Consider the following 14,256-nt stretch of genomic DNA (forward strand, 5'->3'; position numbering starts at 1 on the left):
TATCTGTTCAAATATACCATGTGAAGAATAACTTTCCAATTAAATGTTATTAAAAATATCAGTATGTAAGAGTAAAATATATACATGCAGTGCACATGTATTTGGTTTACATGCATATGTAGGTAAAATCTTTGGTATAGTCAAAAAATAGACCTGAACACACTTAAAATAGAGTGGTGGGGTGGAAAAAACAACTCAGATAAACCAGTAGAAAGTATCACATTTCTTTGACTAAAGTGGGAAAGCACAACAAATTTTAAATAAATGGCTGACACCTACCAAGATACTACACATTCCAGGGTTTTACTCAGAACCCCACAGAAAAGTGAATGCTGCAGGATAAACAGGAGACAAAGAACTTGCTTCTTCAAGGCATCATAAGTCATCAGACAGCTCTCTGAGCTGCCGGAGCAAGAGAAATCCCTCCAACCACTAGGGAAAAAAAGCCAGCAAGAGCAAAAAACATGTATTCAGGATAATAAAACAACCCCAAACAACCCGGTATAGAAGAAGCAGCTTTGAGAACAAGTAGTTTCTGTTTTACAATACTACTTGATGTCAATACTAATACTTAATAAAAGTCAGTGTAATACTCCAACCCACCAAAGGTTTTGGGTTTTCACCTTTCTTTCCACCTGCACTTGTGTGGGCACTAAGATCTCAGGGTGTTTCATTGCTGTTGTTATTTTGACTTGATATTGCAGTTACATTTGATATTTGAGAAATGGATATCACAAGGGAGGTGCAACAGTTGCCATGAGTCAGGAGTTACTGGTTCCTGCCCTTTGTCAAAAGGGATGCCTGTGCATGTATATATATAATTCTAACAGAGAGGAGACGAATGACACCAGGACTTGCACTCTAGCTCCTGCCAACCTCCCCCTGTGCTGTACAAAGCTTCTGCTAAATCTGAAAGCCCAGAGCAGCCTTTTTGTGCCTCCCTGAATTAAGGTGGTGGGCATCTACATCAGGATCCTACTCAAGTTCTGCTGCTTCTTGGCAGCCAGACCTCATCCCCAGCCATGCAGAAAATGTCCTGTGGGACAGAAGGAATGACAGGCTGCAGCAAGAGAGAGGGAACTGTAGGGAGAGATTGTTGGAGGAATAATTCAGAGAGACATTTATGCTTTGGTTTTATTTGAATTACAAAGGAAACCAAGATCTTTAATGGAGGAATTTGAGGAAGAAAGCTGCACTTTCTGTAGAGTAATATTTGTTTAGAGCTGGAGAGGAAGCTCAGCTGTTCTCAGTCTCTTATTACCTGTCTGAAAATAATGATGTTTTTATTTCAAAGTTTCATTCCTGATAAATATAATTCAGCTTCCTATGTATCAAGAGAGAAATGCCTCCGGAAATCACAATAGGAATATGGATTGCCACTTGAATAAAATATAGCCTGTTCTCAAATACAGAATTCGTTGATTGGGCTTTTTTCAGATAACGGACAAAATATTAAGAATGTATGTTTCCTAATTAATTACGAAGTAGTTATTAATATTCATGTTTAAAGACTATAAGAAAAATATGAAGTCCTGCTATATATTAAAATCCAGGTTCACCCTGTCACAAATTCATTCTGAACAATAAATGCTTCTAAAAACCTCACATCTTAGTAAACAATTGGACTAATGCAGCAATTCTATGAAGAATATTCACTTAATAACAAAATTTCTTTTAAGAGTTTTAGAAAAAATTAAATTCAACACTGCCTATAGAATAACTCCTTATGCACCATAGCTAGGAAAAAAACACTGAGAAGGGGTGTGGGAATAATCCGGTATTAGACTGGTTTTAATACCAATTTTTAAAATAAATGTTGTCAAGTTGATTAGAGCTGTGGGCTATGGGCTTCATTTCAAGCCCATACATGTACCTGGAACAGAATTCCACTCCTAAGGGTCTATTTTATTTAAAGTTAATGTGAAGTAAGAGGGCTCATGCCCCTGTGGTCAGATTTCCAAGTCACATCATTGCCTAAAGATGCAAACAGGCACCTACTGACATTGTTAAAAGCAGTTGAACGGATTGGGCTTCATAGGACTAAGGACTCATATCTGTAAAATTATTCAAATATTTAATTCCTGGTTTTTGGTGATTTCAGTGCAGTCAGGCACCTAGCTATCTTTGGACATAAGACTGATAGCACTGAACCATGTTTGCTGCTTTTGAAAATATTATTAGATAGTTATCTGCACTTTAAGCCCTTACGTAATTTTATAAATCTATGCCTTCAAGGGTTAGAGGGTTAAAGGATTAGATCCCTCTTGCATTTCTGAATACATTTAATCATAAATACTGGGCATTTGGCTTTATGGCTAGATAAACTAAAACTAAAACACACCCTAAAAATATCTAGCTAACCGTGAGACAGAGTAAGCTGCCACTCCCAACTCTGTTTGGTCAGGGATAGGTTTGAGATGCTGGTACCGACTGTTAGCTGCCTTTTTGTCAATGCTTATCACCGACACCTTTTTGGGGAACAGCTTCTCATTGTGACAGGCTTTAGGTGAAGCTTGGCTGAAGTTAAGGATGCTCAGGTCACCTCTGCCAGAAAAGTGCTTGGTCCGTGTTGCTGGCACTCAGCCCCCAACACAATGTCACATCCACCTCCCTCAAGCTGCAGGACCAAATCCAACCTACCACACTTATTTTGCTGGGAGGCATTAGACTGCCTGATGCTGAGTTGCCAACACAACCCACAGATGCCAAACCATATATATATATATATATATATATACACACACACATAAAAACTCTTTCAAGTAGGAGTGTCTCTGAATAACATATGTACAACCTGCCACGCAGAAAAGGACAGTGGGCGCGCACAGGTTTAGGGTGAAATAAAGGCCAGACCTGTAAATACCAAGGCAATTACAAATCAGCCAACACCAATGCAAAGTCTGGGCTAGTGATCTGGTTTCATGAGGAGAAAGATCAGGGATTCAACAGTGTTACAAGGAAATTTTGCAATAAGGTTAGAGGTTCTGGCCAAGGAACATCTAATATTCCTTCATAGCCTAACACAAAACATAAGGAATTAGAGATAACCTCCCTTCACTTTCCTTATGTTTTCTAAAGAACCTAAAATTCCATTTAAGACAGAATCTCTTACTGCAACGTCTCTGCATTTTCATAAATATTGAATTCTGTGGGTAAATGCAAAAAGTGTGCATTTTAGTAACATTATCTGGATATATCCAGTGGCTTGGTCAATCTTGGGTTTTAGGTACTCTTGCAAGGAGGCCTTGAGAGTACACCCAGCATACTAGGCCTTTGCACTTAGATAGCTGAGATCTTATTCTAGCAATGATTATGTTTACAATACAAAGACGCAACACAAAGATAGAAAATGTGTTTAAGGCTCAAAGCCTGAAAACATTTATAAGTTTATCACACTCAGAACATGGTTTTGGAGAGATAAATGCTTTATTAACAACTCTTACAAAATCACGTCTGTGGCTCCCCAACTCTTGGCACATCTATCAGAGAAAAGTCAGGCTGACTTGCTGAACCCATTTCCCCAAAGATAAGACTCACCAGGTCTGAGATGCTGTTGTCTGAAGACATACTTCACTCAGAGACCTTTTCCTATTATTTTTCTGCAATATTGCCATTATTTTGGCACTCCTTTAGAAGAAAAATGTGCATTCACTTTTTTTCTGAACACAGGTGAATTTTTGTTGTCACACAAAAGGGAGTTGGTAATCTCATCACACAGGAAGAGAATAAGTAACAGACCTTGTTCCTGGTTGAACAGAGGAATGAAGTTATATTTAAACTGCAAGGAGGAAGAAATGGAATTTATTGTTCAGCTTCATGCAGAGAGGTGCCTGACTCACAGGCCAGTACCGCTGACGGTACTTTCAAGCAACAGCAGGAGATATATGAATAAGGAGAAAAAAATGTCAGTTTGTGTTGACTAAAGAGGAAGCTAAAGAACAGCCATGACTTCCCACATACTTCTGGAAGGCAACTTTCTTCTGTTTCTATTGTATAGCCAGAAAGTAGAAGCTGGGGCCTGTGGCTAAACTGTATCTCCATAATTTTCGTACATTTTCTAACATAGTATGAAAACAAGCAGGATCATAGAAAACTCATGAGATCAGGTTATTCCTCCATATTGAAGAAGAAGATTTTTCACTTCCACAATAAGCGCCTTTGGATGCTAATAAAAAGTAATTAGACAGCACTTCAGAAAAAAACTTTTTGTGGAAAATAAGTCTTTGCTTATTTATATACATATGTATATACAGAAATTGCAGTCAGAAACCCACTGCTCACAAAATGCACTTCACACGTTAGACTCATTTTCTAAAGTCTGTGCTGTAAACTAGAACTTGGATAAGTGGGGAGGGTAACAGTAAGCTACCAATAAAACCAAGAGATTTGTTTTTCTGAAATTATTTAGCCTTTTTCTTTGTTGAACACTCAGGCTCATGAAATGTTGTCAAAAAGTTGTTTGTCAGCTAGCAGAAATATGATAAATATAGATATTTGCAGAAGTGTTTGCTTTGGTCATGCCACTTGGCCATTTAAAAGCCCTTTTTGTGGGAGAAGTGAAAGAGGAAAGACTCTAAAAAGTGCTGAAGATGAGAAGGGGTGAGGGAACCATGAACTAGCACCCAGACTCCACTGGCATTGCACACCTTTGTTACACCACGCTAAAACAGAGAGCAAACGGGCAATGTTCACAGCACTCTGGGACAGCTGTGTCTGCAGGGGTGGTGATGTTCAGCAGCCCTGGCACCAAAAAAGCAGCAGCAATCAGTCGTGGGGAGAGAGCAATCTCATGCCTCTGACACAAGCCCTTTCTGATAACCATCCTTCTATCGCATTCCTTTCCAGCTTCTTTTCCTTCTTTGCATTACCTTGTCTCAATCCTTTCTGCTTTCCATCTGAATGAGAACCCATCTTAATCAGGCAGATCACCTTAACCCTGCTAAATTTAGCTTAGCACAGCAAGATAAAAACCAGTCCCAAACAATCAGATCTAATTCTAAAAAAATAAGTTTTCCATGAATTGTAGAGAGGAAAATAAGGGTAAAAAGGCAAATGTTTTTCCTGGCCCAAAGAGCACAGTTTGGATCATGTGCTCCAAAAGCTACCCAGATACAGAAGCTATATTTTCCTGTTTTTGCTATTCCTTCCTCCTTCCCCTTCTTACCAGAGGGCTTTGTTTTGCTTTACAAGGAAATATGATTCAATTTTAACTGTGAAACACAAAAGCAACTGTCTGAAATAAACCTTTTTTTTTTTTTCACAGAAGAGACATTAATTATTACTTTAAAGACTACCAAATGAGAGAGGTTTTTTCCTCTAAAAATATGGTATAATATAAAAACCATGATATTATAAAGTGGAACTATTTAGAAATATGGTGCACTGAGGCTTCTAATAAAATTTAACCCAAATTATATACAGTTCTTTGAAAATCTTAACCTTAATTTTTAAGGTTTTTCTGTTTTCTTTCTCCCTTCTTTCTATTCATCTTCCTTTTTTGGCATTTTAATGCTGAATAAAAATTAAATGTAATTTTAATTCTTACATAACTAGTAAAAACCAAGAGCCTTGTAACATAACCTCAAATCCAGATTTTTGTGCAAATCAGGGAAGTAGTACATTCATTTTCCACAAGAAGTTGTGTCTCATCCTTAAACTAATTTTCATTTTTCAAGTACAGGCTGCATACGCACATGGGGAACTCCCATAAGGAACCAGATTACTTAGGCATTGGAGAAACACCCTGTGTGATTTAGGCTGGGACACATCCTTAGGCTTGCAGGTTGCCTAAACAAACTAGGAATGGAGCCATCATACTACCCTGAGTCATGCAAAATCACATACTTATGCAATTTGAAGTAAATTTGACACCCCTTGGGATGATAATGTGCTTCAGGTGGTGAATAACCTGTTCCCTCCAGAATTAGGGATTACCATGGGATGATACTCTATCACCTGGGCCAGACAGAAGCTGGATGTGAGTGAGGAATAACCTTGAGACAATGACTTGCTTCATGATTGGGAGGCGAATTCATGCTTTGTCAAACAGCTACTTGTATTAGGGTTTTTGTATTTCAGAAGAGTTCGTTGGGCAATAAAAACACTTGAAACCATTTCAGACATTCACCCTGCTGTTCCTAACCATGTGAATAGAAACAGTTTTGGATTAGATGCCCAAATAAAACTCACAAGACTGCCGGAGAGATGTAGGACCCTATAGGTTTTGACTTTCAGTAGGAATGAGGCACACAATTCATTTGAATAAAAGGCTGATTTTCCACCTTAAATACAGATTAGGATTTCCATGATAGAACACAAAATTGTGCCTCTATTCTTAGTAAATTAAAACATGGTTTCCTCATGCGTTGGACTGACAATTGATGCACATGGTTAAGTTTTCCCAATGTTTTTGCATCACTAGACCTATTTTTGGGGTACTTGAACCCCAAATAAAAGCAGGGAGATCCTCTACACTGTTTTGCTCCCCTGTACTTTTTTGGGTGCCCCACAGAGGAAGCAGCTACTAAGTGAGTGTGAGGGGAAGCAGAGAGGGGAAGCAACCAGGGAAACACATAGGAGGTGCTGCTTTATGGATAGGAGAAGGTCGGGGCAAAGGCCAGGGCATCCAGAGGTACCCTAAGGGGATGAGGAAAGAGGAGCTAAGAATGGGGACAGACAGCAACCAAGGGAGAACGACCAAGGGTCTGACTCTTTTGCCATCTCCTACTCTTTCAGTATCTGACTTCAGGATAATTTTACCGGTGAAGTGTTATACAAAACCATACATTTGTTTCTTACTCTTTCAAGTTTTCACCTGTAATGAGGTGCAAATAATAATAAACAGCAGTTACCATCCCAAAAGGTCTTCTTCTCATGTGACTATAAAAACAATATTGTGTATGTTCTACTTTTTTACTCTTCCTATGAATTTAGTTTAAAAGTTAGATGTGTTTTGTCTTCTTTTTCCAAATGTCAATTTTGTAAACCCAGCAGCAACCTAAAGGAAAGCTGATGGCTGGTAGCTTTCCACCCAATTAATCATTTCCGGCAAGAAGGTTCTCAGATGTGTTCTCATCCACACACTGGCAACCCCACTCCTTTTAAACTGCATTTATATCTCTGCAGATCACCCATCTTCAGTTCATTTCCTTAGATATAATGCTTTGAAATTTGCTAATTAATTGTTTTTATGGTGCACAGAAAGAACAGAAACCCACTCAGACCAAGTGCTGTGACTCTGAAGAGCTAGCAGTGACAATATGCAGTAAAAGGCTATTTCTGTCACGCAGATTAGCAGTATGTCCCTGAATTCATGCAGGATGTATCTGACTCTTGTGCACAGGGCCAGCACAAGGACCATATGTCATTTAAATACCATTTAAACATTATTTTAAAGGTACTAGTAGGAGTTCTGCGCTCCATCACACTTTTCATGGGTATTAACTAAGTAAATGTAATTTTTATACCATTTTCAAAGGAAAATTTTACTTTAAGTTAAGGAAGTGGCACCATCTTGTGGGTAAAAATGAAAGTGTTTTCTTCTGTAGCAAATTTAGTTGTTTTTTACTTTTCTGTCATTCCACCCACCCCGCCTCCCCGCCCCCCCCGCCTTCGTTCTCAGAATTCTACAGAGTAGCCTTTTGAGTCTAAAAAATAATCGTTACAGAATATTTTAGAGCAAATCTGTGCTCTATTGTGCAAAAAGTCCACAATATTTTGATAACTTACCATGCTACACAGATTTCTGAGATATCGGCTAATGTCTATGAATGATTTTTGAAAAGCTGTTTTGAGGTCAGCGCCACAAAATTAAAAAAAAAAAAAAAAAAAAAAAGAAAAGAAAAAAAGGACCAAGCTAAAAAATATTTATCAAGCAAATAATGGCTATATTTTCAGTGGCGATGTGTTATTCCCAGAAATGAGTCAAAATTGTTCAAATCCACATATAAAGGATTTCAGTTTGGCTAAAAACTGAGACCTGTGCCTTCACTCTGAGAATTATCAAGATGCAGACTCATTTTTCTCAGTCTTTTTTTTCTTAAATATCTTGATTTCCTCTACTTTTAAAGGACTAGTCAGACTTGTCAGCAACTTACAGTGGAGACAGAAAAGAGAAGACTGAGAATATTGTTGATGATAGAGTATTACTGGCTTGTTTAATATGCAAAGAGCTGTAGGGCTAAGAGTAAAATGTGTAGTACTTGAGCGCATTTATTTAAAGGCATGCTCATAATTACTGTCAGTCATCTCAGTAGGATTCACCTCTCTTTAGATATCACCAGTACAAATGTCTATACCTGAACTGGTCACCAAAGCTCCTTTTGAAGGGAGTAACAGTTGTTTTTAAGGTGCAGTTCATCTCATTGTATACCAGATATCTGAAATAGATCAGCTGACTCATACCCTTGAAGTGCTTATTTGTCTTCTTTGGTTATAAAGGGAAAATTATGTGATTAGCATAGACTTAGATAGCTCCTGCAGCGATCTGCACACAATCAAATAAATCCCACCCCTTGTGCCTCACATAAATGAAATTATCAAGATCTTTGAGCCCTGTGGATGATATTTAATTTAGCACTCCAAATGACTTATTACGGACTTTCTTAAATATGGATTTCAAGAACTCTAAATATCGAAACTGAATTAAGTGCCATTAAAATAGCTTAATATAGGGCTGTACACACTGCGTCAAGAGGTTGGTGTGATCCTTTGTGGTGAACCTATGAGAGAAACTGTATATTTTAGCACTGGTAGCTTTACATTCAGAAGTGTTTTTAGTTCTTTCTGCCTGTGGTAAATATATGTATAAAGTGGCATTCACAAAAGTTAATATGCGAAGTAACAATAACTGTTCTTTTTAATCACTGAAATACAAGTTAACCCTAAAATATTTCTTGTTAATTGCAGATATTTTCAAAAATCAAAGTGCCAGAATATGAGCTGGGCTGTAAAGCAAAACCTAGCACAAGAGTATCCTCCTTCCAAAATCAGATACTCGTGCAAAGAATATGGTCCTGCACTGACATTACCCCTTGTGAGCAAAGCTCAGAGGCCATTTCCCCATTGCTGAATAGAAGGCTGAACTTCACAGCGCCTGGGTACAGATCTTTCCCTTGACCCTGTTGCAAGACAAGCTGCTTGCAAAAGCATGGGGAGAAAATGGGAAGGCTGGTCGGTTTTGCTACCCAACAGTTCCCCTACACCTGCAAGGTGTGGAGATCCTCTCTGGTGAGATGAAGAGGTGGGTCATGCCAATCCTCCTGGCATGACACATGGCAGCGGTCCAGAGCCTTCTGCTGCCCCAGGGTCATGCAAGAAAACAGACACATCCAAGTACTTCCACCTTCACCTCCCTGGCTGGACACGCCTGGCAACCACGTGTTTCTGAACATGGCTCTCAGAGTTTCCAGTTCTTGAAGGTTAAACTGCTAGGGGATTATTCATCTGGGCTTTATGCTGCACCTTACCCTCAAGGAGATGAAGGTCTCCATTTTGGAACGGCTGACTCAGGAAATACCTACAGGGATTCCAGATGGGATATATCCTGAGATCTCCTTCCCGTGATCTTCTCTTCTCTTAAGGGATATTCCAGGACTCTACATGGATACATGTTGTAAAATAATGGCAGCACTTAATCATGAAGAAGCAAAAGAATATAAAGAGATATACATATATATATATAGTCATAAAGGCAAATCATAAGAAAATGCTTCCCCAAAATCTTACTTAGCTAGGCCGTAAATAGCTACCTGTGAATTTGTAGAGATTAAGCAAGAGAGATTAAAAGTGCATATAGCAAACCAGCTCAGTTATTCACCCAATGAGGAAAGACATCAGAACCTCATACAGTGAACTGAGAACATTTATTAGAAAATCAGAAAGTTACAGAAATACAGTATAGACATAATTTGGGTAAGATACACTGTCTAGAAGTTAAATGTCCAGTATTTAAAGGAAGAGGACAATCCCTAGCCCAACACAAAGCCCTTGGCAAATTCAGGAGTTTGGCTAGGCTCCCTGGATCCCCATTTGTACTAAGCATTTGCACAAACCAAAATCGTTATGGAAATACTGCCTTAGGCAAGGCAAGAATCTGTTTGACCCTTTGGCCAATTCTTGGACTGAATCTCTTTTGATCTTAGAAGCAGTCTGGCTCATTTAAATTCTAGCCACCCCACCCACCTTTTCATCTCCTGCTGTATTTTGTGGGTTGAAAATGTCACTGAGAGTAGAAGCTGTTCCTGCAGCACCCCGGGCCTGACAGCAAGTGTAATGCAGCTGGAACCTTCACTCAAATCTCTTCTCCTGCCATTTGTAGCCCATTGTGGCCAACAAAAGACAGGCATGTAATTTCAGTGGAAAATCCTCTAAACTTTAAACTTTGCCTCATCAGTTTGAACAAAATTTGGAGTGAGACTGAAAGAACCCAGAGCTGGTTTTATAATTGCAGAAAGCTTGGCCACCACCATTTGTCATACTGATTGCCATGTTAATTGTCATGTTCTCTGCACTTCCTTGATCTGCCTGTATTAGAATGGGCAACACCTAAATACAGGTTCTCCAGCATTTGTGACGGGGCACAGTGAGGGATCATTAGAAACACTGGAAATAAACATTGTTATGAAGTGGAAGACATCAAAAGGTTTATCCAGATTTATCGCCATCAAGATTTATCAGTTAAAAAAGATTTATTAACATTCAGCTAATAACACAAAACACAACCATTTTGGAATTTCTTAATTCAATCATGCTGTATTAAAAAAATCTTAGTATTTGTTATCAGGCCTATTTACTGCCTTCCATTCAGCTCAAGATGGGCAGAAGTCTTTTCACTAAAATATCAAAAAGGATTTTAATAGAATAGTTTAGGATTTTAAGTCTTAAAACAGACAGTGGTTGAAAAGAGAATACACAAGGGTTGAGCACTGAGCTGAGGTTTGGGGGTCCAGGATTGTTCCCACACTTTTCATTAGTAAAAATCTCACTTACCTCACTGCAGATAAGACTACACACTGGAGAACCAGTCAGGTTCACAGTGCATTTAAATTCTCATACTTCTATTGAGCTCAGCTTGCACCCACTACAGATCTCTTTGGTTCAGTGTAAATGTTTTCCATAGGAGGATGTTTACATTTACATGCCAGCTGCCTACAAAACCTGCAAACACATCAGCACTTTGAGAGCAGGAGATTTTTCATATGATTTTGTATCCAAATTATCTTGGATGACCAGCAGCGACTTCAAAAATACATGTGAGGAAGCAGAGCTATTCAAAACTTTCTAAGAAAAATCTCTACCTTCTTGCAAGTCCTGCCTGTCCTCAGGCCCTGGGATATAAAACCTCATCCAGACAGTACAGCCACATTAAAAGCTCAGTTATAGCCTTAGCTGGTGCAAAAGTTCCAATATAATAGGCATTTGTAAAGCCAAAGACAATGTTCTTCAAGATTGTTGAAGGCAAATGGTTCTTCTCTGGTGAGAGTTTTCCTTTACTCAAGTGGCCAGGATGCATCCCTGTTGGAATAGCAGTGCAGGACAAGAAAAATCAGTGACGGTATATGTACTAATACATATATACACACACACACATATATATATACACACTCATAAATGCTCCCATCTCTGCAATGCATGGCAGTTTTAATGAAACCAACTCTAGTTGAGCGTGCTGCTTTCCAGATTGTGGGCTGAGACACGAAGTACTGATGCATCACAGACTTGTAAAGTGCCTGTTTTGCTGGGGGCAGAGGTGTTACCCACTGGTGCAAAAGTACTACTAATCTTTAGAGAGTATATTACAGCTGATTAACTTTATGGACTGCATTGGTTAATGGACGATTTTCCTTCCAAACACTTTAAACCTTTTCTTGCTGGCTCAGAAACATGTGTTGAAACACAACACGCTTGTGTAGATTGTTTACTGGGTTTTATTTGTTCACTTGTTAAAACTTTTGGCATAACTTTAGCTATTCAGTTTCATCAAGAGAAAAACAAGTACAGCAAAGCACAAAATTGAACTTTTATTAGTAACTGTGCTTTTGAGAGAGAAGGGAATGTTAGACCAGCTGACCACTAACACTAAGCAACTGTTTGCTTTAAATGAACAAAGAAGAAATAACACATAGAAGTGGAGATGGTAAACAAAATTATTGCTACAAGACAGAAGGTGTTGATAGTAGCACTCTTTAACAGTGGAAGGGACTCACTCCATTTCTCTTTTTGGCACTTCTCTCTTCTGATAAGCACAGTGCCAAGCTCTACAGGGTTTGTATCTACACGTATAGCTTGCAGTCACTTTGAGATGCCCTTCCCCAGGAAGCTAATACCAGTGCCATATCTTAAACGATCTAGAGGTTGTGATAGCAGAAGGGTGAAAACAAGAAATGACTTATGCAGCATCGTGTGCATGACCAACAGAAAGGATTATGTTGGGAGAGGTGGGTTTTATGCTCATGTATCTCTATAGGCTTTGAGAACTGCTCTGAGAATTGCCCACCACCAAGGAGGGTCTGTGCCCGAAGACTTCACCACAAGCCCAGTCCAGCACCTAGGGGCAGCTTCACAGAAGGTGTGATCGTGCGCTGGGACTTGTGAGTGCTGGGGTTCAGTCAGAACAGGAAAATCACACACTCTCAGCCTGCTGGTATTGTCTTCTCTGCTGTTCCAGAAAGCTGTCCAACATCTTCACATCTCCTTTTTTCAGTATTCTTCCTTTGCATCAGTACATCATCTGTGACTTCTCTAGTTTTCTCCTCGGTGTGTATGCTCAGCATCCCAAGTGGGTTGACTGGCCTTTACATTCGCCAAACTATTCTTTTCAATATTGGAAGAACTAATTTCCCCTATGCATATCTTATTTTTCTCTGACAAGAGTGGTATTTGCAATTTTTAATAATTTTTAGCACATCTATATTTTTCACTTATCAGTTAGCCAGAGGTTATAAGAGGTTATAAACCTGTGGCCAAATTCTGCAGTTGCAAGAGAGTGAACTCAAAATGAAGCCAAAATCATAGTTACAGGAGATAGAGCAAATGTTGATGAATCCACAGAGTAAATTTAGAGGAAATTATTATTTCTAAATTTTGTATGCTTAAAATATATGCCAGGAAGTATTGTGATAGTTATTTGAATTTTATTGATATACTTGTTTCAAATGGTGCTTGCAAGAACAATATCCAGCTCTAATGGAATATTGAAAGAAAACCTAACAATTTTTTATTTATGTGGTTGTTGCTTTATTCCTGTGGGCAAACACCATTTAGCTAATTGCTGCTGGCTGGTGGGTCCTGTACCATTAGATAGACCATCTTCCTGATGGGGTGCCAGAGGTGTTTCAGCCCCACAGTTCCACGCATTACTGCTTTTGCATTGCTACATAAATTCTCTACAAGCTGTTCTCTGAGATACTGCAGCTTAGTGCCCCCGCACCCAGTGAAAGAAATCTATCCTTCAGCGTTTATAGAAGTGTATTGTTTAATAGGATTGCATTTAAATTTCTATAAAGGTTGTCAATCCAGTACTTACGACTCAGAATGGAAATCCTCCCAGAGAGACTTTATTTAACCACTGACTTCTAGATACAGACAGTGAGAAGTACACTGTAAAGAGAGGTTACAAACTTTTTCTGTTTTAAATGATCCAGCAATAAGTTCTGGCTTCAGCAGTTTTATTACTTTTTATTAAATGAAGTAGTGATTGTCTGCTATTGGAAAGCGCTAAATAGAATGAAAAAGCTTTCTGACAAGACCTGTTAGACATATTTTATCATGTATTTTCTATTCAGAACAATTTCACTGCTTCAGACTAAACAGAGACTTAAATTAAGATTTGACAGATTTGTTTAGAAGTTACTGTTCTCCAACAGACCCCAAATCATTTATTTTTTTTACACAACTTAAGACAGAAGGATCCTGAATTCCTTCCATAACAGTGACTGGTTTTATTATTACTTTTTATACGGTAAGATACCTAAAAGACAAATATGAAGTGAAAAATTAAAGGGTTTTTCTGAATTATTGAGTCCTGTACTTTGGTGTTAAAAGCAACATTTTACAGAATCACTTTGATAAATGTCTTGAGCTCCAGCTTAAAAGCAGTTCAATTTTTTGCCCCCACTCAATTCTACTGAAGACACCTTATAGACTATCCTCACAATTAGGAACCTGTAAATTTCTGTCCAAATGTATCCACTATTAATTTCTAAACATTTTTCTTGAACCAATGTTGTCCTTTCCTTTAAAAACAGATATTTGTTC

The sequence above is a fragment of the Strix uralensis genome, chromosome 5, assembly GCF_047716275.1.
Source record: "Strix uralensis isolate ZFMK-TIS-50842 chromosome 5, bStrUra1, whole genome shotgun sequence".
NCBI classification, from domain to species: Eukaryota; Metazoa; Chordata; class Aves; order Strigiformes; family Strigidae; genus Strix; species Strix uralensis.